Consider the following 20343-nt stretch of genomic DNA (forward strand, 5'->3'; position numbering starts at 1 on the left):
GCCCGTGAATTTCCATTCATTTGCTATAATTCAATATCCCCTTTTAAATTATGTGTTCGAGACCTAGTCTCGATAGGATCTCTAACAAACAATACTGGTTTTATAGGAACAACTGGATATCGTGGAGGTGGGTCAGTTTGTTCTTTTGCTTCATATTCCGGTAAGGGAGCTGGTAAGGGAACTGAAACCGGAGTTGGCAGAGGGGCTGATGCTATAACCAAGTTATTATCCTCTTTGTCTAGAAACATTGCTTTTGAATTTTTATTCTTTTGTTCTCTTTGGTTTGCTTCCTCAATCCACCTGTGTGCCTGAGGAACTCCTAATTTACGCTGTTTTTTAACCCGACCTTTAGAATCGGTTTTTAACTGTCTAATAAGTTTGATAAGCGAGGAACTTTCTAGTTTCCCATCAAATTCATATTTATTAACCCATTTAGTATAATATTTAACGTTGGCGCACTGTGATTGCATATATTCTGCGTCTTCGGTTAACGGTGGGCTTTGGGGTCTTTTCATTTTTGTGCACGTATTACCCATTTTTTTCTAATCTTTTTAAATGTTACATAACTCTCTTATTTTTAATGTGGTACCACCAAGTGTTTACAGTCTTTTCAGACTACCTGCCTACTTATTCTGTTTCCCTGATCTATGACAAGATAGCAATATTTCTGTCCCTGAATTTTAAAAATTTTCACAGAACAAATACAATCAAGTCCCTGATCTAAAACAGAAAAAAGTAGATTCACCTTACCTGAACCTCAGCGATTGGTTACTCACTGTTCAAATGGAACCCACCTTCAGTCGTAGATCAGAAAAGTGGCTGGCCTCTTTTGCACGACAATTCAGTCGGAGGTCTTTCAATGAAGAAGATCCGATGTGGTATCTTCCCTGTGCAGTTTCCTGCCACCTGGTCCATTTGATCCCAGGCTAAACGAGGGTTTCCGGCTCCAAAGGACCAAAAAATGTTAGAGAAAAATACTTCAAAAGACCAAAAGCATAAGGTTCAGTTCAGGTATCTTTATTCTTGCGCAAGGAGACAAAAAAATGCAGTTACAGAGTTTGTCTGACTAAATCAGGAAGTGTCACAGTTATTATACCTTTCTTTCAAGACATTGCCCACTACGACTGATGTAGCAGATCACCAGTTCACAATTCTGTTACTTTACAGATGTTTCTCACATTTCTAGCTGACTCTTCAAAGTTTAAAAATGATTTTTGCAGTAAACAGGATGGCCTTGACGACCACCGGTCAATTATAACTTTCTTGCTATGTGATGTTACAAGTCTAGGTACTATGGCTAATTTAAGCACAATGCAAGTACAGATTTCTGAAGCAGTTTATTGTTCATAGTATCTAACTATCTTGCAGCTTGTGCACTTTTTCATCAACACGAACAGAGCTTATTTCCATAATGAATGGATCTACAGAAATTATTATTATTCTCCATTTAATTTCCTGACCTTGCAGAAAATCACCTGTTTTCCAGTACATTTCCAAGGCATAAACATGTATTTTGCTGTGCTAGCAAACTAGGTCAGAGTGCATCTTGCAGTGTCAGAAAGCACAATTTCAGAAAAGCATATTTTCAGTTTCAAATAAAACTAATGCTGCATACAGAATAAAAATGTGTTAATCTTCCCTTATTAAAATAAGCATTGCACACATATATTAATACATATTTTTCTAGCAGTAATACTATATTATGAATATTTTACCAGAAGCAAATAATCAATATTAGAGAGAAAAGAAAGCTTTTACATTTTTTTCCCTTTGTGGATTAAGGAAAAGGTGAAATTTCTTTACAGTGGAATTGAATATGAAACAGATGCTATTGTAATAACTGAAAAAAACATAAATTAAGAAATTATTTGTCTTTTAGTTTTTTCTTTTTCTTGTCCACTATTTTCCAGTTGTTGTTCTCTGCTTGACGCTTAATTGAAAAAAATAGAGCAGCCCATTTCTTCAGATTGATCTATAATGTTGTTGCGTTTCCGATATGTGACAGCAGAATCTAATGTACCAAAGATGTTGGTATCAGCTGGAAAAAATACTTTAAATCTTGCAGGAAACAAAAGATGAATTTTAAAATGTTTTTTTCAGTTCCTTGATTAATGGCAAATATTCAGTTCTTCTTGTAATCACTGCAGATGAACAGTCATTGTCAAATCTTATGATGTTGTCATTAAATGTAATTGGAGATTTAGCCCATGCTGTTTTCGATACCAGTACTGGAGAGATCACAGAGACTTTTAACTAAGGAGATCCAGGGTCTTCAGCACGTCTTACACAGACAGATCGAAGTCTTTGTCACTGTACTCAGTAGCATATAGGCTGCTTAGGGAAGACTTGTGCCTGGCTTACAAAGCAATCTCTGACCCCAACCTGATGAAGTTGTTACACATCCATCATAACCTGTCAACTGTACAGATTTTTGCAGAATGTCCAGATTTTTGCCTCATATTTTTGGTCTATTTTTCATAAAATTGTGGTTTTCTAGCAAATCATCGGCGAATATTTGAAGATTTAAATCAGAAAATAATGATTGGTATTTGATTTTCAGACGCCATACCCTTCAGAAAACTGATGCTAATGCAAAACCTCTTGTTCTATCTATTGTCTAAGTTTGTAAGAGCAATACTTAAAAAGTGTCCCTATTTTTGGGGCTTTGTCCCCCCCCATTATTTATGGCTATGTCCAGATTTTTTGCACTAAGAGCTTGAGAGGTATGCACATCCTTAAGTCAAATCGGACTAAAATTATCCACTCCAGTGACCTAAATCTTGGCCTGCAATTTAAATAGGACATGCTGAAGAGACAAATTCATCTCACAGAGTTTGCCACTTCTATGGAATAGGCTACTAATTCATGTTAAGCAGAGCACCTCTATGACACTGCTCAAAAGGAGTCTGGATGAATGGATGGGAAACTACAAATTCTTGCCAGGAATAGCTCCCACATCCCTCTTGGACATGGGCAGTCATTACTAATAATAATCTTAGGCATTGACTAGACTTTTCCACTTAAAATATAATGGGTTTAATAGGCTAGGCTTAAAATGACCCTCGGGTCAATAGCCTAGTAACCTCCTTTGACTCTATGAACCAGTTCCTTGTCTTGGGAAGAAAGAAAATGTACAATTATAGACCCTGGTTTAGAGTATGCCTTTTTAAAAAACTAAAGAAGTTGCCAGTGATCTGTGGGCTCTTTCAATTCCAAAAGAAAGGGACTCCTGTAAGTTTAAGATATTAGGTAGCCAAGATGTGATGAAGTTTATTACGTTGTCCCCTTCTGTCTTTTCTGGCAAGTCATGTATATGAAGATTATTTCTTCTTGATCTATTTTCTAGATCATCAATTTTACTGAGTAAATAAGTGTTTTGTATTAAGAAAAATTCTACTGGAAGCTCTTGCTCAGTTACTCTGCCCACCAAGTCATTTAAAGAGTCTTCCATGCTGGTAATCTGGGTACTAGGTTGCATTATCATTTCTTTAAACAGATCCATTTGCTTTGTACTCTCTTCTTTAAAAGAGTCCAGTTTGCTGTCCATTTTATCCATTTTTATAGATAAATCATTCATAAGGGAAAGTAAGGCTTGTAATTCTTCATTGACTGGTCCTGCACACTGCTTTTGGAGTAACTCATGCTGAAGAAATGATAGTGCCCTTTCTGAGAGGATTTTGAAAAATAAAATCAGCAAAGAAAGAAAGCAAAGTTCCAAAATATTCTACCAGGGACTTTAAGAAATATAAATTCGTAGGATTGATGGATCAGCTGCCCCTGTTTTTTAAACTTTCTGCCAGAAATGAATATTAGATAGCAGAGCTAAGGAAAAGAGCTGTTAACTAGCCAACATATTGGCCATGCCCACTCACTCAGAAGATAAATTCTTCTGTTGTTTGTAGTATCAATGTTTCTTGAAATATGATTTGTGAAACTGTTCACTTTTAAGTGAATACCAAAAGACTGAACCTATTCCTCTAAAAGGGTGTACGTTACAATTCTAGCAGATAATGGTGTACTCTTGGGTTACACAGCTCTGAGCTAAGTTAAAAGCTATAGATTTAAATCAGTTTGATGGAACAGACTTGCATGACCAGGATTCAATTAAAAGTGAAATTAAAACACATCTAAAAGTCTGTCTTCTGTCTTTCTGATCTACTGTCACACACCAGGAGTCTCTGACCAGTTGTAATGATTGATTAGCAGTCTTGAAGATCATTAGAATGTCTTATTTGCTTAAATGAGGCATTGAATTTGGGTTTTGATGCTAACAGGTTTGCTTGTATAGCATTTCCAAATTGTTCTTTTGATTCTAAAAAGAAAATTGTTTCATAAAGAGTGCTAAAAAATTAAAGCTAGTCACACTTTCTGAGTATAAAAAGGGAACAGTACCAGAAAAGAAGTAGTGTTTACCCTCTGAAAGACAGGAATGAGATTTCTGGGGAGAAAAAGTGCTACTGAATGTTCAGGTAAAGTTTTGTTTACCAAATTTACAATTACAAGTTTTTGTTCTGGAATTCAAGATGCAGTAATGTTTATTTTCCTCAGTATACAGTTTAAGTATTAGCTTAAAAAGAAAACTTCTAGGCTGACTGTCACTACAACCTACAGCTTTTGTGTTTATGTGACAAGCTATTTGTTATGACCTAGCAATTCCACTTCTTCTCATACCCATATATGCTATTTATTACATTCAAGTTGGATTTTCTGAAGCTATTCTACATGGTGTCCACTTTAGAAATATTAGATTTTCTGCTTTATTTTTGGTGATGGTATAATTACCCTGACACTGGATGTCCTGTTTTTTTCCTTCTGCCAGTTCAGCTTTATTACTGCAACTAACCAGTACAATATTATCGCTTTTATAATTGTCCAACTTAGCTTGAATAAAAATTCGATCACCACCTTCTGCAGCAGCTGAGTGAAGCTGTACTTTGTCAGATTAATGTTAGATTTCTTTGAATTTTGAGCATTTTAACAAAGTTCCAGCAAATCTGTTGATAGTTTCATTCTGTAGTAAACTTCTAGTAAACCATGCACAGTACCTCTTAAGGGATATTAACTAAGAAATCAAGCATTTTCACAGTGGATTCCTATTGCAGCAACTGCAGCAAATAAACCAAAACTAATTACACTTTCAGTCCCACATGAATTGAAATTGCTACTGACTTTGAGTCAATATGTTTAAAATTTAGCAACACCTTACTTTCAACCCTTGGTAGTCCATATAGGTCTACCATCTTGAGTATTCTCTAGTGTCCCCAGTAAATCCACAGTAACTTTAGCATAAAACATATTCTGGCACTATACCTCATCTTTGTAATGATCTACAAATATCAGAACAAACTGAGATAATAAAGTAAGATAATTGCAAAATATGTTCTCTGTATAATGCAAATTTGTTATTTTATCTGATGAGTGAAGGTGCTTGCAAATGCAAGTTGATCGTATGTGCTCATGAGGGTCCACTTGAGGATGGCAAACGTAAAAGGTCATGAGCAAACTCATTGAGTGATATGCTTCATCTTTTTAATCTAGTTCTAAATATAAAAACTGTAACCAAGGAAGCCTGGAATAGTAGATTATTTAATCCTGATTTACTCATGTCCTATTGTGAAACAGTACACAGTTATCCATTCTATAACTATTTAACTGTTATAAATGTAATTACTACATAGACTGGATTCTTACAGATACATTTTTGCACTTAATTTGCAAATCCCTCATAAAAAGTGATTTCTTACTCCCATAACCTTCATGTAATATTCTAAACAGTCATGATGTGAAAAGCTGTTAACTGTCCATAGCTAAACTTAACTTTTTTTTTCTTTTCTAGCAGTATTTCTATGAGGTGTAAATTTGGAACACCTATAAATAAGCAAATTAAATAAAATAATTATTTTTGTACCCTGTGAGTGGTGAGTCTTAAATAGTTAGTAATGAGTCCCACACAAAAAGGGCAGCCTTGGACCTCATGTTCTACAGTGATGAGATGGAGAAATGGGCAACCATTTGTGGAACAAATAATCAAGTAATGTAGTTCAACATCAGCATAAAGCAGATTAATTCCAGTTCACAGCTTGAGTCTTGGCTATAAGGAGTACATATTCTCTAATAACAATAGTGAGGAAAGGGTAGAAGGGTTATTATTAAAGATTCATGGTAAGTGCCATGCTAGCTACCAGTCTGTGCCAGTTTGACCCTAGCTGATTTCCCTTAAACATGAGAAACAAAGCCTGTACCTTGTGTCTGTCAAGTGAACAACACAACCAGTATACCACTCCTCATGTGGTGAAGAAGCAGAAAGACAACAGCATGGAAAAAATAGCCACTACAACTACACTAATATGCAAATCTCAAAATGAACACCACATAGTGGCACCACTTATATATCTATGCAATTTAATTTATCACTTTCATTCAGCAATTTTAAAGCCAGTCCTTTAGAATTGTGGGATGAAAGAGCTAAATTAAATTATGTAGTTGTATTATTGTTGCTGCAGTGTGCTGTTCATTTTGAGTTTCTGTTGGATTTTACACTGCTTCTTGAATCCTCTTTTTCATTTAGTAATATGACTTTGTGAGAGAAATAAATGCTGTGGTCCTCAGTTCAAGTGACTTCAAAAGTCAGGTTCATAGGTTCATCGATGGTTACTAGGCTACTGACCCAAAGGTATTTATAAGCCTAGCCATGTGTACCCAATATAATGCTAGAGAAGTCCAATATAAACTATCCTGCCTAGACTTGAGTTCTTAGTTATCAATGACTGTCCATATCTAGGAGAGTCATTGGTGAAATCCCCAGCAAGAATTTACAGTTTTCTATCCGGCCATCCAGGCTACGCTTAAACAGGTCATAGAGAGGCTCTGTTTGATCTGAATTTATTTTATTTATTTATTTTACATTTGTTAACTGGGATAGACTGACTGGATGGAGTCCATTTTCAGCGGAGGCCCGGGGAGAAAAGCTCCACATTAGTTAACAAAAAGCAAAAAAAGCAAAAAACAAAAAAATCAACAATTTGTAATACAGAAATATACCACACAGAAAATACATATAACACAGAAGTGCATCACACAGAAAATACATATCTACAATGGGTGTGTTACTAGCAAACTTAATTCACATGAAAAGTTATGCCAAAATGGCAATCAACAGAAGAGATTTCCAGACTGTAGCATGTTTATAGTAGGTAATAGTGGGCAGGAAGGAAAAGAGAAATAGAGAAAGAAAGGAGAGAGATTATGTAATACATAGACATAGCCAGGAATTCATAAGATGCAACTTAAGTGAGTTTTAGAACTGTGTGGAATTCAATGCAGAAGTAACAGTATTGGGGAGGTTATTCCAGTTTCTCACTATGGTGTTGGAGAATAATGCTTTCCCTGCAGTGTTGTTAGCGTTTATGATAGAGAGGAGGGATTTGCTGGTAGAGCAGAGCGGATGATTAGCTATGTATTGAGTCAGTAGCTGACCTAGGTCTGGAGTTTTGTCAGGATTTCTTAGAATGTTGTATGCACTGACTAGTTGGTGGTAGTTAAATAATTGTAGAAGTTCCAGCCATTGTAGCTCCCTTAGAGCCAGACAGTGGTGAGTTCTGGAGGTGCAGTTGTTAGCAAACTTGACAATTTTATTGTAACATGACTCAAGATTGTCAAGGTCAGGTTTTCTGACCTGGGTCAGGATTGGTGCTGCATATATTAATGTGGACAATAGGTGAGTTTGGGCTAAGGTCACCCATGCCTGATCTGATAGGAAGTTGTTGTGTCTATATAGGGTTCCTAGTTTTTTTTTTTTTTTTGATGGTTTGAGAAATGTGGACATCAAAGTGAAGATTTTTGTCTATTTCTACACCAAGGATTTTAGTATGGTCAGAGGGAGAAATGACTGTACTATTTGTGGAAGTGATAGAAAAGGAAAGATGAGAGGTTTTAGATTTTTTGGGGGTGAATAGGAGTAATTTAGTCTTATTGGGATTTAAGATAAGTTGGATATCAGTAATCCATCTTTTCATGGAGCTAAAGGATTCTTGGGTGAGTTGTTGTAGAGTGGTAAGAGATGGGGCTGAGCAGACTAGGGTTGAATCATCTGCATATTGTATAAGTGTGACATGCTGGGTGGAGGTGTGCAAATTCTTAGTGAAGACAGAGAAAAGAAACGGGCTCAGTATTGAGCCTTGTAGTATACCTATTGTAGTTGGAAGTAGAGGAGATAGTACACCTTGCCATTGGATGGATTGCTGCCTGTCAGATAGATAATTTTTGAACCATGCAGTAGTCAAAGGGGTAAAGGATAGGGAGGTTAGAGTATCTAATAGTATGGAATGTGAGACCATGATGAATGCTTTAGAGAGATATAAGAACATAGCAGATACACATTTATTGTCATTTCTGTGTTGATTAACCAGACTAGTGAAAGAGAGAAGAGCAGTGGTTGTACTGTGGTGTGGGCGGAAGCCATGTGGAGTGGTGGAGAAGAGATTATGTGTAGTCAGGAAATACATGACTTGAGAGTGTATACATTTCTCAAGTAGCTTAGATAAGGGAGACAACATGGCAATGGGGTGGTAATTTGAGAAGTCATAAGAGTTTCCACCTTTATGTAGTGGAGTTGCCACCTTTATGTAGTGGAATTGGTAGCCTATTACAAAGAAGCAGCAACCTTTGAGAGACATATCTGTCTGTCCAGCAGGTCCAGTTTATATTCCAAGCCAGATTAAGGTCCCTGGAGTGGGTGACCCTTGTCCTGTTTGACTTGCAGATGTGTAGCATTTCCATTAGGTTTAGGTTCATAGGTTCATAGGTTCATACTAGGCTATCTGCCCGAGGGCATTTACAAGCCTAGCCCATAGTTTTGTGGCTTATGCCACCCCTTTAGTATGGGGAACTATACCCAACTATGACATGTGCTGGAGACCCTGAATTTTACTGGTTAGAAATCTCTAAGGTCTCTCAAGTTGCTGCAGGTGCCTGGTAAGGTACATATCAAAGGTAGCATTGTACTGAATTATTGGCCTGATGAGGGTAGAGTACAGGGGAGATATGACCTCTTTCACTCTTTAGGCAATGCCTTTGCTAATCAGGTGTGCAAAGTAGAATGCCTCCCTTAGTATGGTAGACACCTGGTGGCCAAAGTTTAGACTACTGTCAACTTGCATTCCCAAATCTCTCACTACTGAGTTGTTACTTAGGCTATTATTATTTGTATGGCAGTCTGCAGGGATATTGTTTTTAATAAAGGGAATGATAATGCATTTTTTAGCATTGAGTTTGAGTCCATGGCTTTAGCACCAATCATCGGTTTGTGTAAGTCCCTCTTAAAGTATATCGACATTGTTTGGGGATTTAATGACTGCACCTAATTTGCAGTTGTCAGCAAACTTAAGTCAGCCGCAGCTCCTCTGTTTTGGCCTGAACTTCTGAGAAGTATATTCTAAACAATGGGGGCCCAGAACTGACCCCTGTGGAACTCCACTGCTGATAGGTTTGCTGGTTGAGGTAAAGTCCCCAACTTTGACTGTGCATGATCTGTTGGTGAGACAGCAACCCACCTAACACCATAAGGGTTGATATTTAACTGGGAGCATTTATCGATGATGATGCCCGAATGTGTGATTGTGTTGAAGGCCTTAGCTAAGTGAAGGTAGGTTGTATGTGCAGATTTGCCTTCATTTATGGCTTTGGTAATGTTTACAAAGAAGTCCACCAGGTTTAACAGGCATGACCTGCCTTTGACTAAACCAAACTGTACTGGATCAAGGGTTTAGAGATCACCTAAATCCTTATTTATAAGGTCCATGATAATTAATTTTATGGCCTTACAGATAAGGCTGGTTAAGCTTATGGATCTGTAGTTCCCAGGGTCTGTTGCTGTCCCTCATTTATGAAGGGGGGTGATGGTTGCTGTTTTCCATTCGGCAGGGACTAAAGCAGTACTCAGACTGTGATTGAAGAGAGTGCCTAATGGAGTTGCTAACTCATGTTTTAGACCATTTGAAATGCAACCTGGGATGTTTCTGCTCCCATAGAGGCTGTGTTTTTGTCCTTAGGGAGAGCATTAATGACTTGCTCTTTGGAAATGCAAGGTAGGGGAGATGTAGAGGGGATGCTTTGTGGATTGTTAGGAGGAGACAGGGGGTGAAATTTTTGCCAAACCTGTCCGCTAATAGGTTAGCCATTTTCACAGGATCAGTGTGTGTGATGCTATCTACAGCTAGTTCAGCGCATGTCTGGGTCCTACCTTTTAGGCATGAATGCCTTATGGTTATCCTTAGGTATGGTTGCTAAATTATTTTCAAAGTTGCCCTTACAGGATTTTACAAGTTGTCTTATTTGTTTGTTCAAGCAGAGGAGGGTGTTCTTCCAGTGCTGAGACCTCTCTTTTTTTATTCTTAAACAGCAATTTCTTCCTCTTTTTGTATAACTTATTAATGCTAGATGTCCACCAGGGAGGCATGCTTTTTCTTGAGGACCTTATTTTGATCTTATCAGGTACAGCTGTGTCAATACATTTCTATAAGTGTTTGTACAGGGCATTTGTGTATACATTAGTATAGTTGTGAATGCCAACTGTGGGAACAGGAGCATGGAAGTTTTTTATACCATCCCTTAGGATGGTATAATTAGCTTTGGTGAAATTATTTAGCTTGATTTCACCTAAGGGGGTTCAGGTGTTATTGCTACTTTAAATGTGACTGATTTTTGATCAGATTTAACCAGTGAGTGTCCTAAACTTGTGGTAATGCAATAGTCACCCATGTTGGTGAGGACCAGGTCAAGAATATATGAACCCCTTGTGGGAATACATATTATTTATTCCAGGGCATTAGTGTTAACAATGTCTAGGAACCTTTGTATGAGCATGTTGGTACTCATGTAAGTTTCCCAGTCAATGGAGGAATAGTTAAACTCGTCCATGACTATAGTGTTTGGTTGTAATTTTAATTGACTCAAGTAAGTCCAAATAAGCAGCTAGGGTATCTTGGCTCATTGAAGGATGCCTATAGCTAAAGATGACTTGAAGGGGGGGGGGGTCTTACCCAGAGTTAGTTAAACATAGAGTAATTCCATGGAGTTTTCCTATCTAACCAGTCTAGAGACATATTTATTTTGATAAAGATAGATACTCCTCCTCCTCCTCCTTTGGTTGTCACACAATCATTTTGTGGTTTGAAAGTGCAGAAGCCACTATAGCCTTGCAAGGTCAGGGTACTCTCTGCAGCTCTGTGCCAAGTTTCTGTGACTGCACAGACATTAACATCCTGCAGGGAGTGGAGTGCTTCCAGAGAGTGCAGTTTCTGATTTAAACTCCTAGCGTTTAGCAGCATAACCATTAATTTATTGGTGAGTGATATTTTCACATTGGAAATGTTGTGCTTGAAACCTTGCCTAAAAAGGCTCTATGAGGAGGCAAGTACCTTAGCCAGTAACTGAAAGCCTAGCGGTAAGAGGTGAAGGCGATCTCTAGCAAAGCAGCGTGGTTTACCAGCCATGTCATTCCAGGCTGATAGGAACTGGATCCTCTTAGAATGACACGAGAAACTAAGCAAACTGTTGAAGCCAATCATTTTTTATTTATATTGTGGTATCATCCCAAGTGAGGGTAGAAATCTGCTCAATGCTAGGGCATGCCTGGTTGGAACACATATTCGGAGAGCTCAATCATGTCTCTTTTCATATAGTCCAGTGAGGCACATCTCAAGTCATTCACACCAACGTGAACTATGACGGAGTCATAACGGTACTCGTTGTTGAGAGATTTCAGATCTTGTGTGATCTGACAGACCCTGGCACCTGATAGACAACTGACCGTAACCTTCTCCTAGTCCTGCCTCATGAGTGGGAAATCTGTGTGTCTCACAATGGAGTCACCTATGACTAAAAATTTAGTTTAGATGTGCTTTGCCTTAGGGGCTTATTTGGTTGAGACACTGGTGATTGTGTTTTTATGTGTCTTGAGTGCTGTATTAGGTGTAGCATGTTTGTGTTTGAAAGGTCTCTGGTGTTTAGGTAGGTTTCTGGTGAGTACCTCCGCATATGATGGTTTATGTGTTGAGAGCATGGTTTGCATAGGAGGTGTAGTATGTGGACTCACAACCTGTTCAGGGCTACTATTCTGTGTGGGAGACAGCAAGGATTCCAGATTTTTAGTGTAGATGCATCTGTCCTAAATTGCACTTGGGTATTTTAGGAGTAGAGGGTTGTCACTGTACATGAGGCAGTTGCTAGACTGCTTAAGGATACCCATACCAATCCGGCTGGTTTGACAAATGGATGGAAACTGACCATCCACAATGCTAGGTTAAATCCTGTTTTCACAGTGGGGAAAGAAAATGCAGCAGTGTGGTATAAATGGGTGCTCTAAATGGGGTCTATACTAATGGGGTCTATAAAGGGTCTATACTAACAAATGGGAGACTGTGGACAGAGTTTCCTGTAGAGAATTTAAACTGGAGAAATTTGCTTATATGCAAGTTTGGGGATCCTCGTTTGTGGGATGCACAAATGAGAGGCTTTTATATCAGCAAAATGAAAGACTTTTCTAAAGTTTAAACCTCATGCCAATTAGATAAAAACACAATAACTATGGACCAGTAGTTCTCACCTTGGATGGTTTGAATTTGGCTCCCTACTCTCAGAGTGCAACCCCCCCCCATGTAAAAAAAATAACTGTTTTTGAGCTCAAGTTCAGTAACAAATGCTTTAGAACAGAAGTAAGAATTCCTGCAATGTCAGGAATCTTTGGAAATAAGTTTACTAACCATAAGACATGTTCACAGCAGACAAAAACTTTACAAAACAGGTGGAGTTTCTTTAATAGGTGCAGGCTGAAAAGTAGCGATAAATTCACGGAAATAAATAAATGCAGCACAAAATTGCTAAATATCACTGAAATAGTTAGAGCAAGTGCAAAAAATATATTTAAATCAGCTTTCTATTTCCAGATGGTTTTGAAAGCAATCCAAGCCAGGCAACAAGGAAGCTTTAAATGATTGAGCACAATCTTACAAAAATGCAATTCTTTTATACCAGCAGGATGAAAGACTTTTCTAAAGTTAAACCCTCAGGCCAATCAAATAAAAACACAAAAGCTGGGGACCAGTAGTTCCCACCTTCGAATGGTTGAATGTAGCTCCCTACACTCACTAGAGTACAAAAAACTCTCCCAATGTAAAAAAAATCTGGCTTTGAGCTCAACTGCGGTAACAGTGCTTTAGAATAAAGGTAAGAGTTCAGCAATATCAAGAATTCTTGGACATACGTTCACTAACCCTGAGAAATGTTGACAACACACAACAACTTTGCAAAACAGACAGAGTTTCTTTAACAAGTGCAGGCTGAAAAACAGTGATGAATTCAAGAAAATAAATAAATGCAGCACAGAATTGTTAAATATCACTGAACCAGTTAGAGCAAGTGCAAAAAATATACTTATACCAGCTTTATATTTCCAGATGGTTTTAGAAGCTATCCAAGCCAAGCAACAAGGAATGAGTGAGCAAATCTCATCCAGCAGGATGAATGACTTTTCTAAAGTTAAACCCTCAGGCCAATCAGATAAAAACACAAAAGCTATGGACCAGTAGTTCCTACCGTGGATGGGATGAATTTAGCTCCCTACTCTCACTAGATTGTATAAAAACCCTCCCAATGTAAAAAAGCATCTGGCTTTGAGCTGATGTGCAGTAACAAATACTTTTGAATAGAAGTAAGAGATCCTGCAATGTCAAGAATCCATGGAGATAGGTTCACTAACTAGGAAAAGCATTTAGGAAGTATAAGGAAGCAGAAGAGTTAAGAAAGGAAAATGTGTCCAGCTATGTTAAAATAGTGCTTTCACTTTGTGATATGGTCCTCACATTTGATAAAATATATTCTCATAATATCAAATGCAGTCCATGTTCATAGGTTCAGATATTCATACTAAACAAGTGATTCAGAAGACCGCTAAAAATATAGCTACTGCAAATCATCATATTTTCCCAAAATCAGTAAGGGACATCCTGATGATGACCTAATGTATTTCTGCGGAATCATTAAGATTTGATTTAAAGATAGATATAGCAGCCTTTTGACATGGAATGACATCTTTTTCCATAAGTAGGTGACATTTTGGGAGTGATAGCTATCTCATGCAGAGGTTCTTTTAAAATAATCAATGGAAATTTGGATTTTTGGAGTTTCTATTGATGTTATTGTCATTTTGATATGTTATAAAACAGTCAGGAAAGGGTCTTCCATATCATTAAGGGCCAAGTAGAGGTACCAGTGCAGGAGTTTAACAGAAATGGAGAAAGGTTTCTTGGACTACCTTAAGGAAATCATACCTTGGACATTCTTTGTTAAGAATCATTGTGTTGCTTCAAGTTAGGCAATATCCTTGAGTAGGCATGAGTTAAACAGAGCATTATATTCTACTATGGGGCTGATTAGGAAGGCATACAGAGGGAAAATAACTTCTTAACTTCCTTTGCTCAGAATATATACCTTTAGGAATTAGTTGTGTTAGGAAGAATGATTTCACAACAATAGCTGATATATGGCTGTCCATGAATGTGCCTAGGTCTCTGACAATAGTATCTGTGAGGAGGTATTACCAGGTATTGCCATGATAATAGGTGTAGACATATTATTATTTCTCAAAGAGTATTATACTACATTTTTTGCATTAAGATTTAGACCATTGTCTTGACACCAGGAAGTAATATGGTTTAGACTGCTTTGCAGTATTTTGTTATCAGCTATAGTTTTTATGACAGCACTGTGTTTGTAGTCATCAACAAACTGTGTAATAGAAAGACCCATGTTGTCAACACAGGAATCAAGTAAATATATGTCAAAGAGGAGTGAACTCAGCATGGAATCCTCTAGTACTCAACTGGTGACAAGCATTTTAGAAAAAAGCATGCTACCAACCCTCACTGGGTGGGTTCTGTTAGTGAGCCAGGTAGCGATCCAGTGGGTTACACAGATGGATTATATTTAAGTTGGAAAATGTATTTATGAAGCCATACTGTATGGTAATGTGAAAGGCTTTTGCCAGGTCATGGTAGGCAGTGTACACCAACTAACCATTATTTCATGCTTTGATTGCCCTCACAGAGAAGTCTCACATTTTCTGTTGGCAGGACATGCACTTCATAATGGCAGAGTAGTTGGCATCAAAGGATTGCAGGCTCCCTGTGTCATTACTTATGAGTTCCATAATAATATGCTGCATTACTTTACAGATTATACTGGAATGATCACCTTTGTATACGGGTACTATTATCACTGTTATCCAAGCCTTAGGTTTGTGTCGAGTGAAGAGGGTAAGTAAAATGATTTATGAGGAAACACATGAGCGTGGGCTTAGGGCCGATCAGGAGACTACCTTTTATGTTGTCAGTCCTCAGAGAGCTAGTGTTCTGATTTTTGAGAGAATATTTAGGGACTGTTTTGAAGCACATTGTGGATTTGGTGCAAGTTAGAAAACATTGATCTAAATTTGTCACTGAGTTGTTGTGACTTTCGGCTTTTCCTGGTTAGGGGTCGCTACAGCAGAACTCTGGTCCGCTAATGATTGGCAGTTGATTTTTACTTGTCACTGAGTACATTAGTGATTTTTTCTGAATATGAAAAAGTAGAACTGATAGAGCTAAACTCAGTTCAGTACTGAGCATTTACAGGAGAGATTCCTAACACAGATAAGAAAGCCCTTTTGAGTATCTTTGGAGAAGGTGATGACACTCTGTGCATACTTGAGCTTTTTGCAGACATTTTTGAGATTCCCTTCAGAAACAGAGATACTGAGTTTATTTATTAGAACTAGATGCATTTTTGTTAATTTATTGGAAGAGTTTGTTGATAGGATTCTGCCATAGAGGCTTATTTTTAAATTTCCCATCATACTTTTGGTCAATGTAGACAGAGGCCTCAGTGCAAGAATTCGGGTGGGATGAAAGGTCAGAGGTGTAAGCTCCTACATTAACTACTGCATTCCATAACAGAAAGAAATTTTAAATTTCAGTAACTTCTCTGAGTAAGTTAAGAGATTGTCTTTTGCAAAATCCCAGAATACAGTGCAGTCTGTGGCTGTGGTTTTGGTTTGGGACCTCAGAGAAAATGTGATGGCCTGGTAATATATTTTGCCTGGAGAAATGTTCACCGTAGGTATGGACCACAGAGTTGATATTTCAGTAAGAAAGACTTCAAGGAGACTGGAGCTCCTGGAAGGCAATGGCACCATCTGGACTAGGGAATGTTCATTAATTGCGCTGAGGAAGTGGTACATATATTTCATGTTAGTGGTGTATTTGCCAGTTTATGGATGGGTAGTTGAAATTGCTCAAGAAGGCTGTGTTTCATTCAACATTTAGAGATTCACTTTAGTTTAGGTAAGTATCACAGGCAGCAAGTGGCATAAAAGGCAGTTCTATAATTAGCAATGCAATAGTAATTTCATTCATTTGGTGGCACTATGATATCTATGAGCTCAAGGTCATCATCATGCTGGATTTATCATGAGGTAGTGAGGTTACACATGAGTATGGATATGCCACCACATCTCTGACAGATCTCAATGAATGAGATGATTTGCATCTTAGCTAAGGGAGACATGATGTTTCATAGTATGTCCTGTAGCATTCACCTTGTGACTAAGACATTAAACTTCATTAACATTAGCTTTTTTATATATATTTATTTTATGTTGAGTTGCTTGTTTGAGAAAGTGCTTGTGCAGTTTCAATCACAAAAATGCTTCAACATGGCAAAAGAGCCAGCCACAACAATGCAAATACATATTCAAATTAGCAAATATCAAAGCAAACTGGTATGCAAATTAATATATCTTCAAAATCATATACTGCTAAGGAAGGTTTACCATTAATACTAACAAGGAGCATGCTTTCAACTTGAAAGTAAAACTAAACTTCTGGTCATCTTCTTTTTAGCTAACATTCTCTAATTGATATTTTTATATTCATCGGTACAATGCTAATTGTTGCTTCTCTGTTTTACTTTTTAAATATTGTAGATTGCTTCCTGATGATCCTAAATTGCAAAATAAATCAATAAAACTTTTCAGCTATAAAATGTAAAATCTATTTCCTTTCCCTTTTCAGCATAAATTCTGTCATGTTTAGAATAGTATCTGGAGTTAAACTTATTGTTTATAACCCATATTTCTAATCAGCAGTGCAATCTACCCTTTGCAGAATAGTGAAATACAGCCTTTAGATATTAACTGGATATATGTATAACTGAATTAATATAGTAACCGAAAGTGGTATTAATTTACTCACCAGACAAAATAGCACTTGCCAAACAATTAAGATCATGTTGCTGTGTGTTGCATCCTCATTACAGTTTGTATGAAATAATGCTTGCAAAAAACATTTAAAATAAAGTGAATACTGTTTTTCTTTATATGAAATAATTAGTTATCCATTCCCATTTCTTCTGTTGTGCATATTACAGTGTTTATTCAACAATATAGTTCACCTTGCTACTTCCTTGGGGTAATTTTAAAATATTGTTTCCCAGTGATTGTAATGTGCAAAGAAAAAAATATTTCACATCCACTCTATAAGAACAGTTTCCCATACCCCTTCTGTATTAATTCTACCAGAAACAGAATGGTATCATAAGGTTAAATTAATTTGATTGTATATAGACAGAATGGAACAGGAATTAATTCTATAGTATAGAGCATAGCTATGTAGTTATATGTCACTTCCTCATTAAATAGCACATCAAATGCTCTTTTAAAACGTGCAAAATGTTGTAAAATAATTTTTTTTCCTAAGCATATTGTGTGATCAGGTATAAGGTCAAACAATCAAGACCATGTCACCATCTATGGCTTCTCCAAGTTCATGTTTGCAATTTCATTCATGGAGTTTATTAAAAATTGCCACTACATGCTGGAAATTATAACAGCTCTCCAAAATGAGTTACAGATCACAGATTTTGTCAGACTCAAGGTCACACTCCTGTATATTGAATCTAAGCAGTGCAAAAAATTTTATAAGCAAGAAGTACAGTGTGAAATCCTTATCTTACTTTTATTTAGCGATTTGTTTTCATTACTACTTCTTACACAATATTTTATATCAAAGAATCAGTGACATATTCTTAGCTCCTTATTTTAATCGACCATATATTAGCAAATTTGTAAAATAAATTTTAAATGTTTGTTTATAGTTAGCTATAACTTACAGTTATGAATTCTGTAAAATATTATTTGTCAAGGTAACAAGATCATATTGTTATATTTTGCTTCCCCACTAAACTTTGCAAAAAATAATATCTACAAATGGGTTTACTTTACTCTGTTGAAATATCAGGTCATTATTAAAGTGACTTGATAGAATTCACTGAGAGGAAATGTCAACAGAAGAAAATTGAGTGCATGTATGGGTCATGTAAGTGCATGTTTGGGGTGTTAATGTTGAAATTATTGGCTATGTTGAATGTTTCTGCACTGGTAAGTGGGAGTGCATATGAAGTGTTTGTGAGTTAGGATTAGAGAAAGGGCTAGGGAAGGGTACGGATTCAGTGTAGTGGTGTGTGTGGTGTCTGTCTGACTATCTTGTGTAATGGTACCATTATCTAAGCAAATAATTCTCAAACCACTCTTCAATCCCAAATGCAACACTCTTTCTCCATTATGCCAATAGTCTGAACTGAATAAGGTTATTAACCACAAAAAAGTGATGCTTTTTCCACAGCTCACAAAGACCCTCACCTTCCAACCATTACTATCACTGATAATCAATACAATAATATTTGTGATGTAACTGAATAGAGTTATCTTGGTTTAATCCCAATCCTTCTCTCCCCTTTACACTCTACACTGACAATATCACAAATAAAGTTCTAAGCCAGCTTCACCTCTGCTTTAAAATTTCACATCTTCTTTCTACTATTGCCCATAAAGCTCTTGCCAAAACATGTCTTATGCTTTAAATTGGAATATGGAATTCCTGTCCTCAGTTTCCACTTAGCTCAGGATACTCCATGATTGCAAGTCACAGACAAAACAAAATGCCAAATTTGCTTTATGAGCTCAGTCCAAGGAACACCACTGTATTCTACTAAAGACACTAAACTGGATGCCCATTACTCAAAGGTCTAATTACCTATTGGATACCTGGACATAACATTCCTAAAAGGTGGATGTTGCTCCCCTCAAAATGAAAACTCCCTAAGAACAATCCCACTCCTTGAGAAATACCAGGAAAGTTGTATTTTTCTTAACCATCTTCCTTTTAAAACAATGGTAGGTGAAAAAGCTTTCTTCAGATATGGGGTCCTGCTCTCTGGAATCTTCAACCAGCATTAGTTAGTTAGATGTCAAGATACCTTTGCCAATTTCAGGAAGACTTTGCCCAAACATCTCATCAATGAAGTAAACTGTCCATACTTTAAAAATAATACTACTAAAAATGCACTACTCACTGATAAGGCAGCGGTAAGCAAAAAATCAAAGTAAAGAAAAATCAAACCGCTACTCCACAGCTTTTTCAAAATATATTATAAAAAGTTTTATGAAAATATATCAAAACTTGTTTCAAAGGCAATTCTGAGTATCATGTTTGCCAACAATCAAGACAATTTCTTCTCAGTAAGAACGCTACGCTACTGCATTCAAAATACGAGCATGAATGTTCAAACAAATGAAGCATTTGTAGCAAAAAGTCCTTCACTGCACTCAGTACTTTAGATACCTCTGCGATATTAGTCGCTTAACTGAAGCAAAAACAGATGTTGCACTATTAAGTAGAATTAAATTTTTTCAAAGCCAGACAAACTTACCAGGATCTTGAATGCTCTGAACTCTCTCACAGTATAAAGTACTTCACAGGAACCATAAACATTTCCTTGCTCAATTGTACGCAGAACTGAGGCTTTCAGAATGTTATTCAAACTCTACTTCACTTCAGATATTCAGCATGATAAAAATCTTCCACACAATACTCTAAGTAGCAAAATTCAGTTGAAACTTTTCTTAAGTTTAAGACACGGATATAACATCCCAAATTAACATACGATAAGCGCTTTCGGTAAAACCTTCATCAGATCATACTAAATAGGGACACCATTACTTCTATTTATATCAAAATTTTTTAACCAATGGAATTCAAAATAGCAGACAACACCTTCTTCCCAATTATCTCCATCCATTCAGCTTCATAATCCAGTAAGACACTACTACTCAACCAATAGTAGGTCTCCTTGCTTTAAGTATGGATTTGAGCGGAATAACTGCATTCAAGCCTGGAGCTCGATCTGCTCAAAGATTTACTATCCATTTGGTTTCACAAATCTCAGTTTTATTAGTAATGTCACCTCTTTTAA

This window comes from Protopterus annectens, chromosome 2.part0 (assembly GCF_019279795.1).
Source record: "Protopterus annectens isolate FY-2018-M chromosome 2.part0, PAN1.0, whole genome shotgun sequence".
Taxonomy (NCBI): domain Eukaryota; kingdom Metazoa; phylum Chordata; order Ceratodontiformes; family Protopteridae; genus Protopterus; species Protopterus annectens.